The 18,556-nt window shown below is 39.1% G+C and overlaps 1 protein-coding gene and 1 long non-coding RNA gene across 3 annotated transcripts in view; both read right to left on the bottom strand.

The window, feature by feature from the left end:
• The window catches only part of LOC141607016 (uncharacterized), a 269,164-nt gene that overhangs the window by 62,887 nt on the left and 187,721 nt on the right, over positions 1-18,556 (bottom strand). The window lies entirely within an intron of this gene.
• Positions 15,499-16,485, bottom strand: LOC141595022 (uncharacterized). Its single transcript, XR_012522256.1, has 2 exons — positions 16,165-16,485; positions 15,499-15,703 (listed from the first exon to the last, which is right to left on the bottom strand). It is a non-coding gene; the product is annotated as an uncharacterized LOC141595022 (long non-coding RNA).

Here is an 18,556-nt window from a genome sequence, read left to right as displayed (position 1 = left end):
TATTGGACAAGAGAATTGGTAACACACACTTGTGTCAGACAAGTGGGAGATTGTTGGACTAGTGTCCTCCACAATAAGTGCGTTTACATATTAAATCTCGTAAAAGGAATATCAGGGATTTATCTTTTTATTTGTCAGCTGGTCATCGTTAATCGGTAATGATTGGCTGACTAGAGTTTGACATTACTGTCGTGTGACGACGGTGATCAGCTGATCCCTTTAGGTCACAGCTATAGGATAACGCCCAAATAGAATGAATTAATTGTTTGTATGAAATACGAGATAATTAATTCCTTGTATTATTTGACTTTTAATTAGTCACGTAAAAGTATTATTTGATGACGGGTTACGAACTCGGGCAGAGAAGATTTATTATTTAATTATGTGATATTTAAGTAATAAATTAATAATTTAGAATTTATTAATTAATTGTTAATTAATTAATTTTATGCGATATGTGTATATGTTTTGAGGTGGTATTAATTAGCTATTTATATTTTACAAGAGGTTGTAAAATTAGCTAATTCGGATAATATTGACACATTGTATGTTGATAAAATGGTCTTATGATTATTTAATAGTTAAGTAGTCATTGGTAGTTAATTTATATTATTTAAGTGTTAAATAATCAAATTAATATTTAATTATGTCAGATAATTAAATATAAGACTTATAAGCATTTGTGGGGCAAATGTCGAAAATAGAAATGGACCCGGAGGGGGCCATTTGGACAGATTTCTATACACTGCTAATACACTCATTGTGAAGGGAAAAGGTAGGCATTTCCCACTAGCATTTGTATGTGAATTGTATACATTTGCATGCCTATATATACCTAAGTCCTTCCATCATTTCTAAGGTTGGAAATTTGAAGAAAAATTGGTCTTTGTGTGCTTGTTGTGGATGGTTCATATACACCATCAATAGACCATATTTTTCTTCTTATTTTGTTCATCCTTTTACAATAAACACATATAAAAGTAAACTAATAATATTATCAAGGTAATAACATTAGTTAGTATATCAAATATACATACATAATACTCAAATAATATATAGTTAATATTATTTATAGTAAGTTTTGGGCTACTCTTGGGTGCACACCAAAGGAGACCATCTTTTTGGTGGTTTGGTGTTAGAGGAGTATCATCCACATTTACATAGCTCAAGAACTACAAAGATGAATAAGAAAGTTTCTGGCTCCTGGATGTATCAAGTGGCTACCAAACTAAAAGCCTGAAGCAACCTCTAAAGGAGCTTAATAGGAACAGGTTCTCTGATATTGAGAAGGCTGTTGGTGTTGCTAAAGTGAACCTGGATAATATCCAATGCCAACTTCATGGGGATCCTACTAATACCAGTCTGATGACTTCTGAAGCTGCTGCTGCTGATGTTTACAGAAGTTTAGCTCAAGCTCATTATAGTTTCCTCTCTCAAAAAGCCAAAGTGGACTGGGTTAGTGAAGGTGATGAGAATTCTAGATATTTTCACAACCAGATTCGTGCTAGACAGATTCACAATAAAGTTTTGCAAATCAAGGATATGAATGGCATGTTGCATTCTGATCCTAAGGAAATTGAGCATGCTTTCTTATCGTATTATATGGATTTACTGGGGACTAAGGCTCCTACTCTTCCAGTTCATGTTGCCACTGTTACTTTGGGGCCTATTATTACTGATGATCTCAAATCTCTTCTCCTCAAACCTATTACTAAGGATGAGATCAAAGCTACAATGTTTTCTATTCCTTCTGCTAAATCTCCTGGCCCTGATGGGTTTACAAGCCAATTTTATAAGGATTCTTGGGATATCATTGGTAATGATGTGGTAGGTGCTATTAAGGACTTTCTCATTAATGGTCAGATGCTTAAACAAATCAATACTACTACTTTGACCCTCATCCCTAAAGTTAAATGACCTACATCCTGTCCTTGAATATAGACCCATTGCTTGTTGCAATACCCTCTACAAATGCATTGCTAAGATTCTCTGTGCCAGACTAAGTGAGGTGTTGCCTACTATTATTAATAGGAGTCAGGGTTGGTTTATTAAGGGAAGGAACATTGTGGAGAATGTTCTCATTTGTCAGGATCTTATTCGTTTGTATAACAGGAAATGTGCCTCTCCTAGGTGCATTATCAAGATTGATCTGAAGAAGGCCTATGACACTGTTGAGTGGGGTTTTTTACATCAAATGCTCCAGGCTCTGAATTTCCCTCCTCAGTTCATTCATCTCATTATGGTTTGTGTGTCTACTCCCTCTTACACTCTTAATGTCAATGGGAATTCTTTTGGGTTTTTCCAGGGCAAGAGAGGTTTAAGACAAGGTGACCCTTTATCACCTTTGCTTTTTACCCTTTGCATGGAGTACTTGTCTAGAATTCTCTCTGTGGTAGCCCATCAGTCCTCTTTCAAATTTCATCCTATGTGTGGTAGTCTGAAGCTCAACCATCTCTTATTTGCGGATGATCTACTCTTGTTTTGCAAAGGCACTCCTGCTTCCATTATGTGGCTTCTCAGGGGTTTCTCTACCTTTTCTTCTGCTTCTGGTCTATGCTTGAATCGTGACAAGACTAATATTTACTTTAATGGAGTCAAGAATGAGCTTATTGAGGAGATTGTGTCTATTTCAGGTTTCAAAGTTGGTACCCTCCCTTTTAAGTACCTAGGTATTCCAATCTCGTCTAAGAAGATTTCTAAGTTTGATGCTCATGTTCTTATTGAAAAGATTGTCAGCAGGATCAGGTCTCTTGGAGCCAGACAGCTTTCTTATGCTGGTAGAATGGTGTTTGTTAAATCTGTTCTGTCCACGATGCATTCCTATTGGGCTTCAATTTTCCTTATCCCTTCTGGTGTCATGAATAAAGTAGATGCAATTTGTAGGAATTTTCTGTGGGGAGGGAAAGATTCCTACCTCAGAGCTCCTAATGTTGCTTGGGCTAAATGCTGTACTCCAAAAGTGGAAGGAGGATTGGGACTGATGAATGCTAAGTTATGGAACAAAGCAGTCCTTGGAAAATACACCAGCTGGTTAGCTACTAAGAAGGATCACCTTTGGGTTAAGTGGGTTAATCATGTTTATATGAAAGGGAGTGCTTGGACTGATTATTCTGCTCCTTTAGACTGCAGCTGGACTTGGAAGAAGATTGTCCAGGTCAAGGATATTTTTAAGAATGGTTATCATGATAACAGTTGGATTCTCAATGGTTCTGGCTACTCCATTGCTTCTGGTTATAATTGGTTAAGAACTCCCTCTCCCAAGGTCCCTTGGCGTTTTATTTGTTGGAACTCCCTCAACATTCCTAAAACTGCATTTATCTTTTGGGCATCCCTTCACAAGAAACTCCTTACTCGTGATAGATTAGTCCAAATGGGTATATGCAACGAGGTTAACTGTTGTTTGTGTGATGCTGCCCCTGAATCTCATGATCACTTATTCCAAGATTGTGTCTTTACCAGAAGGTGTATGAATCTGTTGCAGCTGAAATTTCAATTCCCTGTCCATACTGATGACATAATCAGGTGGTTCTCTGCTGGCAGATGCAAGAGTGTGTTGCAGAAGTTACTTGCAGGTGCTTTATATGTTGGTATTATTCATGCAATTTGGATGGTTAGGAATCAGGCAAGGCTTCACCACACTGTTATTCATCCTAAAGTCTTAGTGCAGCAAGTTTGGAAGGAGGTTTTAGATAGATGGAAGAATAGAAATAGATCTCCTCTTAGACCATCAGAAAGTCAATGGTTATCTCATGTATCCATGTAATTTTGTTTTGGTTTCCTTAGCTAGTGAGTTGAGTTTGTATTCAAAACTTTGTATTCCTATTTTTTGATAATATATACTTACCCTTCACCAAAAAAAAAAAAGAACTACAAAGATAGGCGATCTTTGTGGTGTCCATTTCGCCTTATACCCGATGTAAGGAATTTTCCGTCTTAAAATCTTTGCATGCATGTAGATTTTAGACCGTCACATAAAATTAGTAAATAATATTATCATAATAAGATGAGTCTTACATGTTCTAAATAACTAACATAATGTAGGGTTGTGTGGTTTATTAGAAACTAGGGTTCGTACTGTTTCTATCAATAAAGTGCATCAAGGGTTAGGAACACAATGGGAGGTTGCTCATAATAATAATGCTCATGAGGGTGGTAGGATTTGGGTAATTTGGGATCCTTCTATCTATAGTGTTGATATTATGGCTTATGAGGCTTGGGTGATTCATTCTAAAGTAACTTATCTGCCTTCTGGTAGTGTCTGGTGGCTGTCAATGGTTTATGGCTTTAACATGGTACATGAGAGGGTGCCTTTATGGAAATCATTGACTATAATGTGTTCTACTATTTATGGACCTTGGGTAGTTATGGGAGATTTTAATAATGTCCTAGCTATGAGTGAGAGATTGGGTTCTAAAGTATCTAGTTATGAGAATAGAGATTTCCAGAATTGTGTGGCAGACTGTGGCCTGGTGGATGTCCCTGCACAGAGGGCCTACTTTACCTGGAATAATAAACATGATCCAGGTGATATGGTATTCAGTAGAATTGATAGGGTAATAAGCAATGATGATTGGCTCCTGCAATATTCTGATGCCATCATTATGTTCCATTGACACGGCTGTCGCAACCCTATAAAAAATGACCAACTGATCTCTAATTAATATAGCTAGGGAAGTCGGGATCGTATCCACAAGGAGACTAAAATGTGTTTTATCTGCTAAATCAAGTCCGTCTAAGTAACAACCGGGGGGTTTTTTTTTTTGTTTTGATGTACTAACTAAAACTATTAAAATAAAAGATTAAAAGAGAGAGATATATAGTGTGAAAATATAGAGAGGAAAGACTAGGATTGTCGGTTCACCATGGATTATTACGGGTCAAAGGCAGGGTCATAGGTCAGTCTCAATTGTAAGTCTAAAGGGTAGTTAAAAGGTCCTCTCGGATCGCTATTCGCCCTAGAATGCGTCTAACGGGCTCTCGCAACTTATTAGGGCACTCTAATGTTTGCAACAGGTCTAATCCTCACCAGGCTTTCGATCTTAGGTCGGGATTTACCAAATCAAATAATCAATTGTGGCCTTTAATCAATTACTCGTAAAATATAGGCTGCAATTAACAATAAAGACTAATAAAATAAATTGACCTAATCGCTTTAATAACAACTTAATTTCCCATGGATTCCCTAAATCCTAGCAAAGGGAATTAGCTACACATGTTCACAATAATGAAAACGATAACTATGATGGAAATTAGGGCAGAGTTCATGATTAAGAAATAATAAAAATAATTAGACATACAACGAAAAACAAAGGAAGAGCAAGATGAGAGTAAAGCGATAATTAAATATAAAGAACGAAGATTAATTCAATTTCCGAATTCGGAAGAGTAGAGAAGAAAGATTGCAAAAGCTAGATCTAAAGTTTTTGAGAGAAAGTAACGTAAAAGAGTTTACAGTGTGTAAAAACGTACCCTAATATTGTTTACAACCCTTTCTTAAATACTAAGTCCAAAAGAAATAACAATTAAAAGCTAAATGGGCCGAAATAAGGAGAACAAAATTCTGGCCAAAACAGATACCAGTCGATCGACTGACAATCTAAGTCGATCGACTAAAACACCAAGTCCAGGTTTTGTCAAAGTAAACTCAGTCGATCGACTAAAATAACAATTCCAGGTTTCGTCAAAGCAAACTCAGTCGGTCGACTACAAAAGTCAGTCGATCGACTAAAACACCAATTCCAATTCCAACTGCACCAAACATCACTCCAACTCTCCTATCGGCGTCTCCACGCATACCGAGGCATAAATTTTCGAGCTTACTTCTACCAACATCAAAACGCAGCTCCAAAGGCGGGTTTTGGCTCGTTCTGTAATACCCGTCCTTTTAGGGACCCGTTGACTGACGTTGACCGACCTTAGTGATATGTCTTAGTCTTTGGGAAGCCTTACGAGCATTGGCTGGTGAGGTGGTAAGCTTTGAGTGAGTGGTACTCGATCTAGTCGAGGCTACTCGATCGAGTAGCTTGAGTACTCGATCGAGTAGGGGTCACTCGATCGAGTAAGTTAGTTACTCGATCGAGTAGCGTCTTTATAGCGAGGGTTTATAATCGTGTTTTAATAGAATCGTAAATCATTTCTGTGACACCCTCATTCATTGCGGAAAAGTAAACACGTAATTCTAGATAAAAACTGCATGGATATGTTTGTAATAGGTTCATTTGGGTAAAAACCTGTAATTTTTAAAAACCTGTAATTTTTAAAAACCTGAACCTGTTATAAAAATATCCAAATGGGAAGGTGTCAAACATGCAAGGTCTAAAATAAATCTCATAAATAAAACATCGCTAAAGTCACGAAACAAAGTTATACAACCCAAATATGAAAAAGGGAGACATATGTCCCTAAAAAGTATATGACATAAAAAGTGTTTAAGGGTCACAATAAAATAAAGCCAATCTAGGTCCCAAGGTTACTTTGCTCGCTAGCTCGTCCATGTACCCCATATATGCATCACCTACCTGTCAATCGCATTTTATACAAATACGAAAGCCACAGTCAGTGAGGAGTAACTCCGAGTTCTCCCAGCCACGAAATGTCATAATTAATATAACATGTAAACATAAGAATATGAATATGAATAACACATAGCCTTAGCATATAGATGCTAGACAATTGTGGTTATCATGTGAACAACAATAAAATAACACATAGTCCTAGCATGTGAATACTAGACCGACTCATACTACACTATAATGTGAATCACATAACATCCAGGAATCCAAACTCTATCAACCATAGCCGGCTTGCATCTCACCTTCTATGATTCATAGAATCATCAAACAAGAAAGGACAATATATCTAGAGACAGGCATAAGTTCTTAGGACAGTCAATAGTCACTCTGTAACTCGAGTCTATACCATGAGGTAAGGTAAACACCCTAGTCCTAAACCTGCGCAGACCTAGCGACATGCGGAAACTACCGCATCCAAGACCCATGATAACACCACATGAGTACCCCTAAGGAGTCCACCAAAGGGTTGGCTAGTACTTAAAGTCGACCACATACTTCTACGAGTACGTCAGGAGGTCATGCCCTAACTTGGATATAAACCCACCAAGCTAAGACACAAAGGCTATTAAGCTGTGAACATACACTCGTCAAAGACTATAATGGCCTATCTATGACGTTGGTCTAACATCCCAACACCACACAAGACAAGTAGGACACCCACTTAACCATAAGAGGGGCAACGAGTCCAATCTTGCACACAAAAATGATCATACACACCCTAGCATATGAAAGGCTACGCAAGAGCATATTCAGCTGACAATCCAACAATATCTCCAATATCAATAATAATCCAAATTCCAGCTAACCAACAATACCATAATCCATGAGAACAAGCTAAAATGGCAAAGAGGCAACAAGACTCAAGCATAAGGCATCCAAAGCATCCAACAACCAACATGTGAAATGATAATTACAAATATCAAGGCATAACATAAAACATCCAATAACAACCAATCTCACCTCAAAGACAAACTCTCGACCCGAGTCCCACGACGGGTCATCGGTTAAATCGAGGCTGACCGGTTTAAACCTAGTTTGACCAAACTCGTTCGGTCAATCTGGCCCAGCTCAGAGTCTTGGCCTACTTTGGCCCAAATCACAAAATTCATCACAATATCATTCTCATGCCATTTCCAATTTCTATCATATGAAAGACTATCAACATAAGAAAATATATTCCAACTTACAAAATAACTAATTCCACAAAATTCTCGCATAATAAAATAGCATAAATAACCGTCTCACACAAGGGTAAACTTTTCTATAAATTTTAATCGATAAAACGACGCCATTTACTCATACGGACTCCGAATTGAGTGATTCAAGTGGCTAAACCACCTAATATTTTGACGCCGTTCAATCTGTCATATTTTTGGAAACATTGGAAACCGTCTCGGTCTGCATCGACGCTGCGTTCCAGCCAAAACACGGACTTGTCACAACACATAATTCCTCATCCAAATTTGTTCCAAACAATAATATACAAATGGGTAACATAAATTAAACATAAGCATACTCATCTTACTCCATTCATTCATTTATCAACAAGATCGTCTCAAACAACTACAAATAACAACAAACAACAACAAACAACAACAAACAACAAATACAACTACTAATGTGACATTAATTCGTCGAGTAACTCGGAATAGTTACCTTAAGCTAGCAAAGAGACAAGTAATAACTTGAGAAAGCTTCTAAAACCCAAAATTACTCTTCATCTTCAACAACATATGAGTCACCTAACTCATCTTCAAATTCTTCACCTATAAGAACAACAAAAACACAATTATTAAGCTTAAATTCGAAACCCTAAAAAAAATGTCTTAAACAAAAATTGGGGGAAATGAAAATAAAGCTAACTAGTAGATGAAGGATGAAAAGAGGATTCCAAATATATAATTTTTATGCAAATTGGTGGAGGAATGAAGGATTTATGAAGGATTTAGGGATTGTAAGGAGGATTTTTTTTTAGATGAATTTGGTGTTTGGTGAAAGGAAGAGAGAGAATGAGAATTGAGGAAATGAAAGATGAAGAGGAGACCCATGGAGCCATGGAGGATGGAGGGTGCATGGTTTGGGGTAGGGTGTTTGGGTGAGTTTCAATTGTTTACGTTTTGGTTCGTTTCGACGGAAATTAGAAATATTCGTCGAACGCGATTTCCGAGAATATTAAAGTTCTTAAACACGATTTTACTAAAAGATTAAGTACTCATATGCCCAATATCCAAACTCGTTTACCCGACGACCGTAAGAAATGGGAAAATCCCAATTTTACGACTTTTATCCGAAATCTATTTTATTAAAGGAAAAGGTTTAAATATAGTTTAAATCACTTTTAAACATTTCTAAACTATCAAAAATAATTACATTTCTTCAAAATAAAATAAGATTATATTTTATCAAATAAACTTTATTTCAAATAAATTAATATTAAATTAAAATAGATTAAAATATTACTTTTAAAATATAATAAAGGTCTTCAAATTTACGGGGTGTTACGATTTCCGCTTCTTTCCTCCAAACCTAGAGGCCGCCTTTCCTCATTCCCTTCACCATAATCCCTTCCATTGAAGCCTTTTAGGATGCTTATGCCTTGGGTATAGGTTGCTTGAGTCGGGTAGCGGTCCTGACGCCGGATAGCTATGCGTAGGTATGTCATCGTCATCATCATTGTCATTGTCGTTTTCAGTTAGGGTTGTAGTGGTTGTGATGGATTATTGTACTGTTTGTATCGGTGTATTGCTTGCTTGGTTGATGTCATGTGATTGAACGTGGAATCGCTGCGGTTGGATAAAGGCAGGTTCGCCTACTCAGTACTGTTGGTTGTCTAGAGTGTCTTTTGATGTGGTTCGGTTGTTGTTACATCAGTATGGTTGTCGGATTGTGATAGTTGGTTGGTGCTGTGCTATTGTGTCTATCGTTGTCGTAATACATTAATTGTGATTGGCTGTCTGTGATATTCGGGGCGCGTCCCTGGCGGAGTGGAGTCACTTGCTGGAGTGGCTTCACACCCCTTGTTCGCCCTCTGTGGAACCCGCCACAGGAGGGGATGTGCACATTAAGGAAACTTGGGTTTATCGCTCTCTATGATGAGCGGGAATTTGGTGGGTACGGCTGCGGTCCCTCATCGGTGGTCGGGTCCAAAGTGGACGATCGGTGACGGTGATTGGTTGGAGTAGTTGTGGCTTGTGTGTGTGCTTGGTTGTGTCTGTAGTGTGTTGGCTGTTGTTGTTGTGTCTTTCCTCAGTTACTGACCTTGTGTGGTTTGTCTTCTTGTTGTTTCTGTTGTGTCTGCCGTGATCCCCTTTGGTAAGCAGTCAGTCTTAGCAGGTGATGTCTTGGTTGATAGCTGGATACTTGGTGGGATGAGTCCTTCACGAGTTTTGACAGAAGTGTAGATCACCTAGTTGGTAGTAGTCTGAGTTGTATCTTTGTTATCTTAGTTTGTTTAATCACTTGTAATATACTTTAATTGTTCTTTTATCGACATTTGATTATTACTGTCCTCGGGCAACCGGGATGGTAACGCCCTTATATGCTAGGGAAGGTCTTGTTAAGGCTCCTTGGTATATGGGGGTGTTACAAAGTGGTATCAGAGAGACGATTTTGGAACCTGTAACAAATGAGCCTAATGAATGTAGTGAGTCTAATAAAATGAAGCTGGTGTATGTCTATTGGGAGCCCCAGCTGATGCTAGATTTTGGATGAGTAGGCGCCCTCATTTCAACATCATGGCCCCATTATGCTTAAGCCAGTCACTGGTTAAGGGAATATTAAATCGGGAATTACGTGCCTAGTGTGAATAATGATTATGTTAGAGGTGTGTGATGAAGTTTTCGTTGACGCTAGTATGTGTGTGATTATAATGGGAATGGTGAAATTCTGTGGTCGAATAGAAGTGTTTGTGAAAGGAGTAGAATTGGTGAGATCTTTATAATGTGTGACAGTGTGTAGAACGTGGTGATGGTGGTGCTTACTTCGAATAGTGGGTATTGGTAACTGATGTAAAAGCTTGTGAGTCTCGTATGTGGTAGTAATGGTGATAGTTAGTAAGTTGTAAATTTGTTGTAATGATCATCAAAATAATATTGGAACGAATGTGATAGATGAATGTTTGAATGCTTCCGCAAGGTGGTGTAATTGAGTTGAGTAAGCTATTTGTTGATTGTCGTGAAAAGTTAGATTGTAGAAGGCATGTATGTTAAAGAAGGGTTGAGTGTTATATGAACGATTAGAGTGATGTTCTTAAAAGTTATTTTGTTGTAGTTGTAAATGTGTGCTTATAAACAAAAGGAACGTGTTAAGAGTATGCATGAGAAAGCTGAAAGTTTAATCATTTGTGACGTGGCTAAAGTCGTATCACCAAATCAAAGTAAAACTATCTCAGGACTAACAAGAATAGCTAGCAGTAAGACAGGTATCGAATCCACAGGGAGGCGGTAAAAGCTAAGTCTGTAAATATTTAAATTGTCTAAAGGTAACCGTTTTCTGGGGGGTTTGTTTTGTTTTGATCTAATCAACTAATTACAAGTAATTAAAAGGAGGTTTAAACAATAATATTAAAGGTCTAGGATTTCCGGTTCACTAGGTCAATTTTCTGGGGACTATTAATCAATTGCTAGATCTATCAAGCTGTTTAAGGCCATAAAATCGGTCGACTCAATTATGCCCTTTAGATCGATTCTAACATGCGGTCGCTATAATTAGATACAATCTATTTGATTATCGCAGCCTATATTAATTCTAACCCGGTCGACGAAAGGATTAATTCGCTACACTAATTAATAACTCAGGCCTTAAGTTAATTAACTAGAAGAAGAACAATAATCAAACAACAACTTATGCGATATCAATAGCAATTAATCAATTTTCCCTTTTAATTAACCTAGATCCCCTTCATCCTAGATGAGGGAATTAGCTACTCATGATTAAAGTAATAATAACAATGATTAAGATTGAAGACATAATTAAAAGCATGAAATAACAATGATCAATTAACATAAAACAATGAACGATTAATTATTGAGGAAAGATTAGTACAGTAGCAAGGAAAGATTAGGGTTGTAAGAGAGTATTCAACAGTATGAAGGTGAATAAAAAACGTAACGTAACATAAAGTACGAGTTTCTAATTTATAACAAGAGATAATCGTTTTTGGAAAATCCGGAAAATAACCCGCCACAAAGGTTCCTCGATCGAGCCAGAGGTGACTCGATCGAGGACAGTTGCTCGATCGAGTCCTCCCTGACTCGATCGAGGAGCCTGCTTCATAGACGGTTTCCTCCTTTCTTTCACTTCTAGCCTTCGTGCTTCCTCGTTCCTCGTGCCATGCTTCGTGTATTCTACTATACCGTCTCCGCCATGCTAATCTCAGCTTGATCATACTCATAACGAGTCATTTCTGCATTAAAACATAAAATAGCGGCAGTATCGACAATTCATTGAAATAAGGCATATAAATGATATAAAGGCACGAAAATGGTATGTAAAATGGTATAAAGGGAGCTATAAAAGTATATATAAAAGTGATACATCAAACTCCCCCAAACCAAACCTTTGCTTGTCCTCAAGCAAAGCAGTCAGGCCAAACAAAGAACAACAAACATATGGTGAATGAATAGCTCAGAGCAAATGTCTAGGCACATAAAAATCCCAGCTGTCCACATCTATAACAAAGTAATGACCAAAGTTGTGCCAATAAAACAAATTTAAAAGCACGGGTAATAGACTAATGCAGCTCTTACTCAAGATGTGACATGATACCGAGACTCAGCCAAATGCTTTTCAATCTTGCAAGACAATTTTGTTGGATTCTCGCGGTTTCACTCATGCACTCATAAGAGGTGAGATATATGTAAGATAGAAAGAATAAAGACTCTCACTCAACTTATGAAATATGCATGCAATCCAATGTGATAAGAGATTCTCCAACTAATACGCATTCACAAAATAGACCAAGTACATGTATCAAGGACAGAATGGTGGTAAAGTGGCATGAGTATAGAAGTGGCTTGTGCAAAAGCACGTATGGGTATGTGAGGCTCAGACGGTAGTCGCAGCACTAGACCAATAGCCAAATCTAATAAGAAATAAAACAATCATCCAACTGGAGAAATTATCTCAACTTTGACAACATATGAGAGAAATGAAAAGGCTCTCCAAATGTGCATTAGACTCCAGTAATTACCACTCTCGACCTCCTAACAAAACTCAATGAAGCAAGCAATTTTTTTCTTTTCTTTTTCTTTTTTCTTTTTTTTTTCTTCTTCTTTTTCTGAACCTTTTTTTTTTCGAAACTTTCTTTTTTTTTTCTTTTTTTTTTCTTCTCTTTCTTTTTTTTTCTTTGCTTCATAATATTTCTCTTTTTCAACATAGGAGGTCACACAATTGCTACAAAAAAATAGCTACTACCCACATGACAATAAAAGTCCCAACCCAACCAAGGTAGCTATAACAATAAGGACTCAAGCAACTGCGACTGTCCCGAAAAAGGTAGGCAAATTCTGGAATGTAGCTAAGAAATAAGATATAAAATGGCTACATGGTTCAAACAGGCTAACAAAAACTGGGTAATGTTTGGCATATTTGAACAAAAAGAACCGCCTTTCCTCATGTACTTAATCATATGAACGCGCAAAAGCTAAGAAACTAATGTCACACTTATGCAGTTTGATATTACATATTCCACAAGGAGACAACACTTTTCAGCCTAAATAACAATGACACCGGTTTATTGATGTTCCCGGCCTAGGAAGCTCTAAAGACCTCAGAAATTTAAGTGGTTTACCAACAAAATAAAGTCAAATCTACTTGAGTAGTACTAGAACCGGGAAAAGTAATCAGAAGGTCCTGAGGAATCAGATAAGTAACGGGCGGGGGTCGCACCACACCCGTACTCTCCTCAAGGGGGTCTACAGCAGGTAAATGGTCACAACTCACAAGGTAGAAGCATGTAAGACTCGCCCTGGACCTTCCAGTAATGGTCCTTCCCATTCTTGATGTCAATATAAGAGATGTCATGACGTAGGTGGTCATCATCGGCAAGTGGCTCATCGTCATCTATGGGCTGGTAGGGGTCATCACCCCTAAAATCACAGACAGCCCGGGCTATCTTGGTGACAACAACACCACAATCAGGATCCCCATATCTCCCAATCATCCTGTCAAAGGCCGAGCACACAAGAGCAGGGAGAGAGAACTGGAATGGCTCCTCCCGATAAGGGTTCAGGTAACTAGCAAGAATCAAGACCTCAATGTCGGAGGTCTTGCTCTTGTCGTGCTGCCCATACAGTAAATAGCTCAAATACCGTAAGAATAATCGAAGACAAACATGTTGGACGTCCAACAAAGACATATCACTGACATCCGCATCCGCATAACCGGTAAACAATGGAAAGTATCGAATGGCGGACAGCCCACCAACACTGTATAAATCTCCGTCTGTATGCTTATCAATTCCCAGAATTTCTGACAGACGGTCAAAGGTTAAGGACCGTTCTACGTTAAGCAATCGAAACTTGATAAGGTGGTCACTGGGAAAGTAAGTAAATGAGCTGAGAAACTCAAGGGTCAAAGCAGGGTAAGATAGTTCATGGAGTAGAGAAAGACCCTGTAACCCGATCTCAACAAACATGCCATACATAATATCATCAATCTTCAAAGTTCGTAAACTTTTCCTATCCACGCATCGAGTAGCACTCATGGATTTAGTCAACAAATACTCGAACCCGTCCTTTTGTGCCTTGTCACGGAATTCAATGAAAGGGTAATCATCCAAAGGAGATAAGTCCTCCTCGGAAGACACCACTTCTTCTGGAATCACCTTGGGTTGCTGGACCGGGGCTCTCCTTTCTCGAGTCCTCTTGTTTCCTTGCCTAGAAGTTGACACTGTCTCAGTTACCTTAGGTGTAGTACCCAAACTATATACCCTTTGATGTGGGCATTCCTCTCCAGTTAGAAGCCTCTCAATCCGATTAACTTCTGGACTCCATGAACCCGTCTGATCAGCTGGATCCGAAACCATGGCAATCTCCAGAGGATCCCTGTCCAAGCACATAGGAAGACACTCATCAATAGTAAAATCAACAATATCTATACTATGACAAGTTTCTTCTATCATGGGATGTTTTAATGCTTTTTCCGAGTTAAAAACAATCGTATCATCCCCTACAGCTAGAGTCAATCTCCCTTGCCTAACATCTATAACCGCCCCTGCAGTATGAAGGAACGGTCTGCCCAAAATGATAGGGATTTGGTTGTCCTCAGCCATGTCTAAGACAACAAAATCAACAGGGATAAAAAATTTCCCAATACGAACGGGAACATCCTACAACACCCCCAATGGGTGTTTAACCGATCTATCGGCCATCTGTAATGTCATATTAGTAACTGTCAATGGACCCATATTTAATTTCTTACAGACAGAATATGGCATAACGCTGACACTAGCTCTTAAATTGCAAAGAGCTTTACTAATAGAAAGATGACCAATATGACAAGAGATAGAAAAGCTTCCTGGGTCCTTTAATTTAGGTGGTAAATTAATCGGTAACATGGCACTGCACTTCTGAGTGTAAGCAATAGTTTCCACCGCATCAAAGGATCTCTTCCTTGTAAAAATCTCCTTCATGAATTTTGCATAAGCCGGCACTTGAGTAATTAGTTCAGTAAAAGGGACACTTACCTGTAAATTTTTCACGACCTCCATAAACTTACTGAACTGCTTATCCAGCTTGGATTTTTGTTATCGATGAGGAAAAGGTAGTGCAATAGTTATGGGCTCGGCTGGCTTGACCTTAGAAACAACTTTTGAAACACCGCCATCTGTCGAAGAGGTGCTGTAACACCCCCATACTCCAAGTGCCTTACCAGGACCACTCAGGTATGAAGACATTATCATCTCGGTCACCCGAGGCAATGATAATCAAACAACAATAAAGAAACAACATTTATTATAAATAGTTTAACGAATAGTTACAATCCATGAAACCAACTAAAAGTGCGATACATTATTCTCAAATGACTGTCTAACTGAAAAGTAAATAAACTAAGGCTACAGCGGAAGACTCCTATCGTCATGTCGTGGCATCCCAGCTATCCCAGTACTCATCTCAATACCTGCTCAATATCTGCTCACCATCCCCGAATGGATCACCGCAGTTTACAAAACAACACCGGGTCGATTAATCACACAATCAACATAGATAACAATAATAAGATAAACAGACAAACCTGAAATCACACACACACACACACACCACCAACTCCCATCATCTCAATATCGATCGTCCACCGGACCAGCCCGCGATGGGGGACCGCAGCCTGTTCCCACCTAAGCCCCGCTCATCATACCGAGCGATAACCCTGTCCCATTAATGTGCACATCCCCTTCCGTGGCGGGTTCCACGAAGGGCGAAACTAGGGCGTGAAGTCACTCCCGCAAGTGACCCCACTCAGCCGAGAACGCATCTCGAGAACCATCAACAAAGAATCACAACCACAAACACAAGACAATCATCATATCAAACAACTAACTACAGCACATCACCAATATCCCATTATGGGACTAATACTGAGTAGGAAATCCTACCTGGAAAGCACAACAAGCAGACGGTATCTACAGCTGTATCAAAACGCCTCTTCTACGAATCCTCCTCCTATCACATAACACATAGAGACTACACATCACATACTACACACAAAACCCCCAATCCCTAAATTAGGGTTTAACCAATCTTAACAAAGCATTATAAAAATTATGTTAAAAGCTTACCCTTGACGCAAGGAACTCAACGATACGAATTACGACAAGAACTGACCGTCTGAACTCCGGGAATTGCTAAGAATGCGATTAGGAAGATGAAGTGGCTGCTTTCTCTCTTAAACAGGGTTTTAGGTTTTGTAAAAGTGATTTAAAACAATGACGATTATGTTTAAGTACCTTAATCGCATAATTAACAAAACCCGAGAAAACTCCCCGTAAAACCGGACACTCGATCGAGTACCCAAGGTACTCGATCGAGTACCCCAGCTACTCGATCGAGTACCCAACAGGTCAGAAACTATTTTATTTCGCAACTTACCCTTACTCAACAGAGTAAGGGCTACTCGATAGAGTACCCCAAGACATATAAATACGGAGTATTACAGTCTTCCCTCTTTAAAAGGAACTTCGTCCCCGAAGTTCAAACCACTACCAAACAAAGGTACTCCCACAACATTCCCGACTCAAAAGCCAAACAAACTTTTAACATAACATAAAACATGATACTAACCCAACTCATCCCGATAAACATACCGACACTACCTATAAAAGGTGTATAAAACTCTTAAAACTGCTCGCGATCATCTCCTACCCCCCTAAAAGAAACAAGGTTACGTCCCCGTAACCATACATACCTAATCAAAGAGGAAAGGGTAACGCTCTTTCATGATATCTTCTGCCTCCCATGTAGCTTCCTCAGTCTCGTGGTTAGACCAAAGGATCTTAAGCAAAACTGTCTCACCACTCCTAGTCTTCCAAACCTTTCGGTCTAGAATCTGCTTAGGCACCTCCAGATATGATAAAGACTCATCTAGCTCTAAGCTCTCTGCCTCCAACACATGTGACGGGTCACTCACATACTTCCGCAGCTGCGATACATGAAACACATTATGCACTCTCTCCAACGCAGCTGGTAAAGCCAAACGATAAGCAACTTCTCCAACTCGCTCTAAGATCTCATAAGGCCCTATAAACTTCTGACTTAACTTGCCTTTCTTCCCAAATCTCATAACTCCACGCATCGGAGACACTTTCAGAAGAACCTTGTTCCCAACTTGAAACTCTATGTCCCGACGATGTAGATCTGCATAACTCTTTTGTCGATCCTGGGCTGCTCTCATCCGTTCCCTGATCATCTTAATCTGTTCCACCATCTCATGCACCATCTCTGGTCCTAAAACCACTTTGCCTCAAAGACTATCGTCCCAACAGATTGGACTCCTACATCTCCTCCCATACAAAGCCTCAAACGGTGCCATACCAATACTAGTGTGATAGCTGTTGTTGTAAGAAAACTCTATCAAGTCCAACCTCTGCTCCCAGCTACCACCAAAATCCATCACACAAGCTCGCAACATATCCTCAAGAGTCTTGATTGTTCTCTCAGTCTGCCCGTCTGTCGCAGGATGAAATGTTGTACTCATCTTCAAAGTTGTTCCCAACGATTCCCGCAACTCCTTCCAAAACCTTGATATAAACCTCGCATCTCTGTCAGACACTATGTCCTTAGGGACTCCATGTAACTTAAGCACGTTCTTTCGATAGGCCATAGCCAATTGTGCCTTAGTCCATGTATCTTTCATTGGAACAAAGTGAGCTGACTTGGTCAGACGATCCACTATCACCCAAATCATGTTGTTACCTTGTTGACTCTTAGGCAAACCCACAATGAAATCCATGGAAATGGATTCCCACTTCCACTCAGGCACCTCTAAAGACTGAATCTTACCTTGTGGTCTTCTCTGTTCCCCTTTAACTCTTTGGCGTGTCAAACAACGGACACAAACTCACTCAATTTGTCTCTTTCTTCATCCCAGGCCACCAAAACGTTTTCTTCAAATCCTTGTATAGCTTGTCTCCACCTGGATGAACTGAATATGGTGTGCAATGCGCTTCTGTCATGATCGTCTTTTTCAACTCCCCATTATTAGGAACACACCACCTACCATCAAACCTCAAACTACCATCTCGTATGAACAGTAAAAAACCGGACACTGTCCCTTTCTACTCCACTCTCCATTCCACTATCTTAGGATCCAAAGCCCGTTTATCCAGAATATCATCATAAAACTCAAGTCGTATCTTGTCATATCGCCCATGGCATCTCCTTTCGCATCATATGTATCCCAAAGCTCGCTACCTCATCCCTCAACCTCATCAAAGATAGAGTTGTACACAAGGAATGTACACTCTTCCTACTCAAAGCATCGGCTACAAC

This window comes from Silene latifolia, chromosome 1, assembly GCF_048544455.1.
Source record: "Silene latifolia isolate original U9 population chromosome 1, ASM4854445v1, whole genome shotgun sequence".
Lineage (NCBI taxonomy): Eukaryota > Viridiplantae > Streptophyta > Magnoliopsida > Caryophyllales > Caryophyllaceae > Silene > Silene latifolia.
This window is presented reverse-complemented; position numbering and strand designations above follow the sequence as displayed.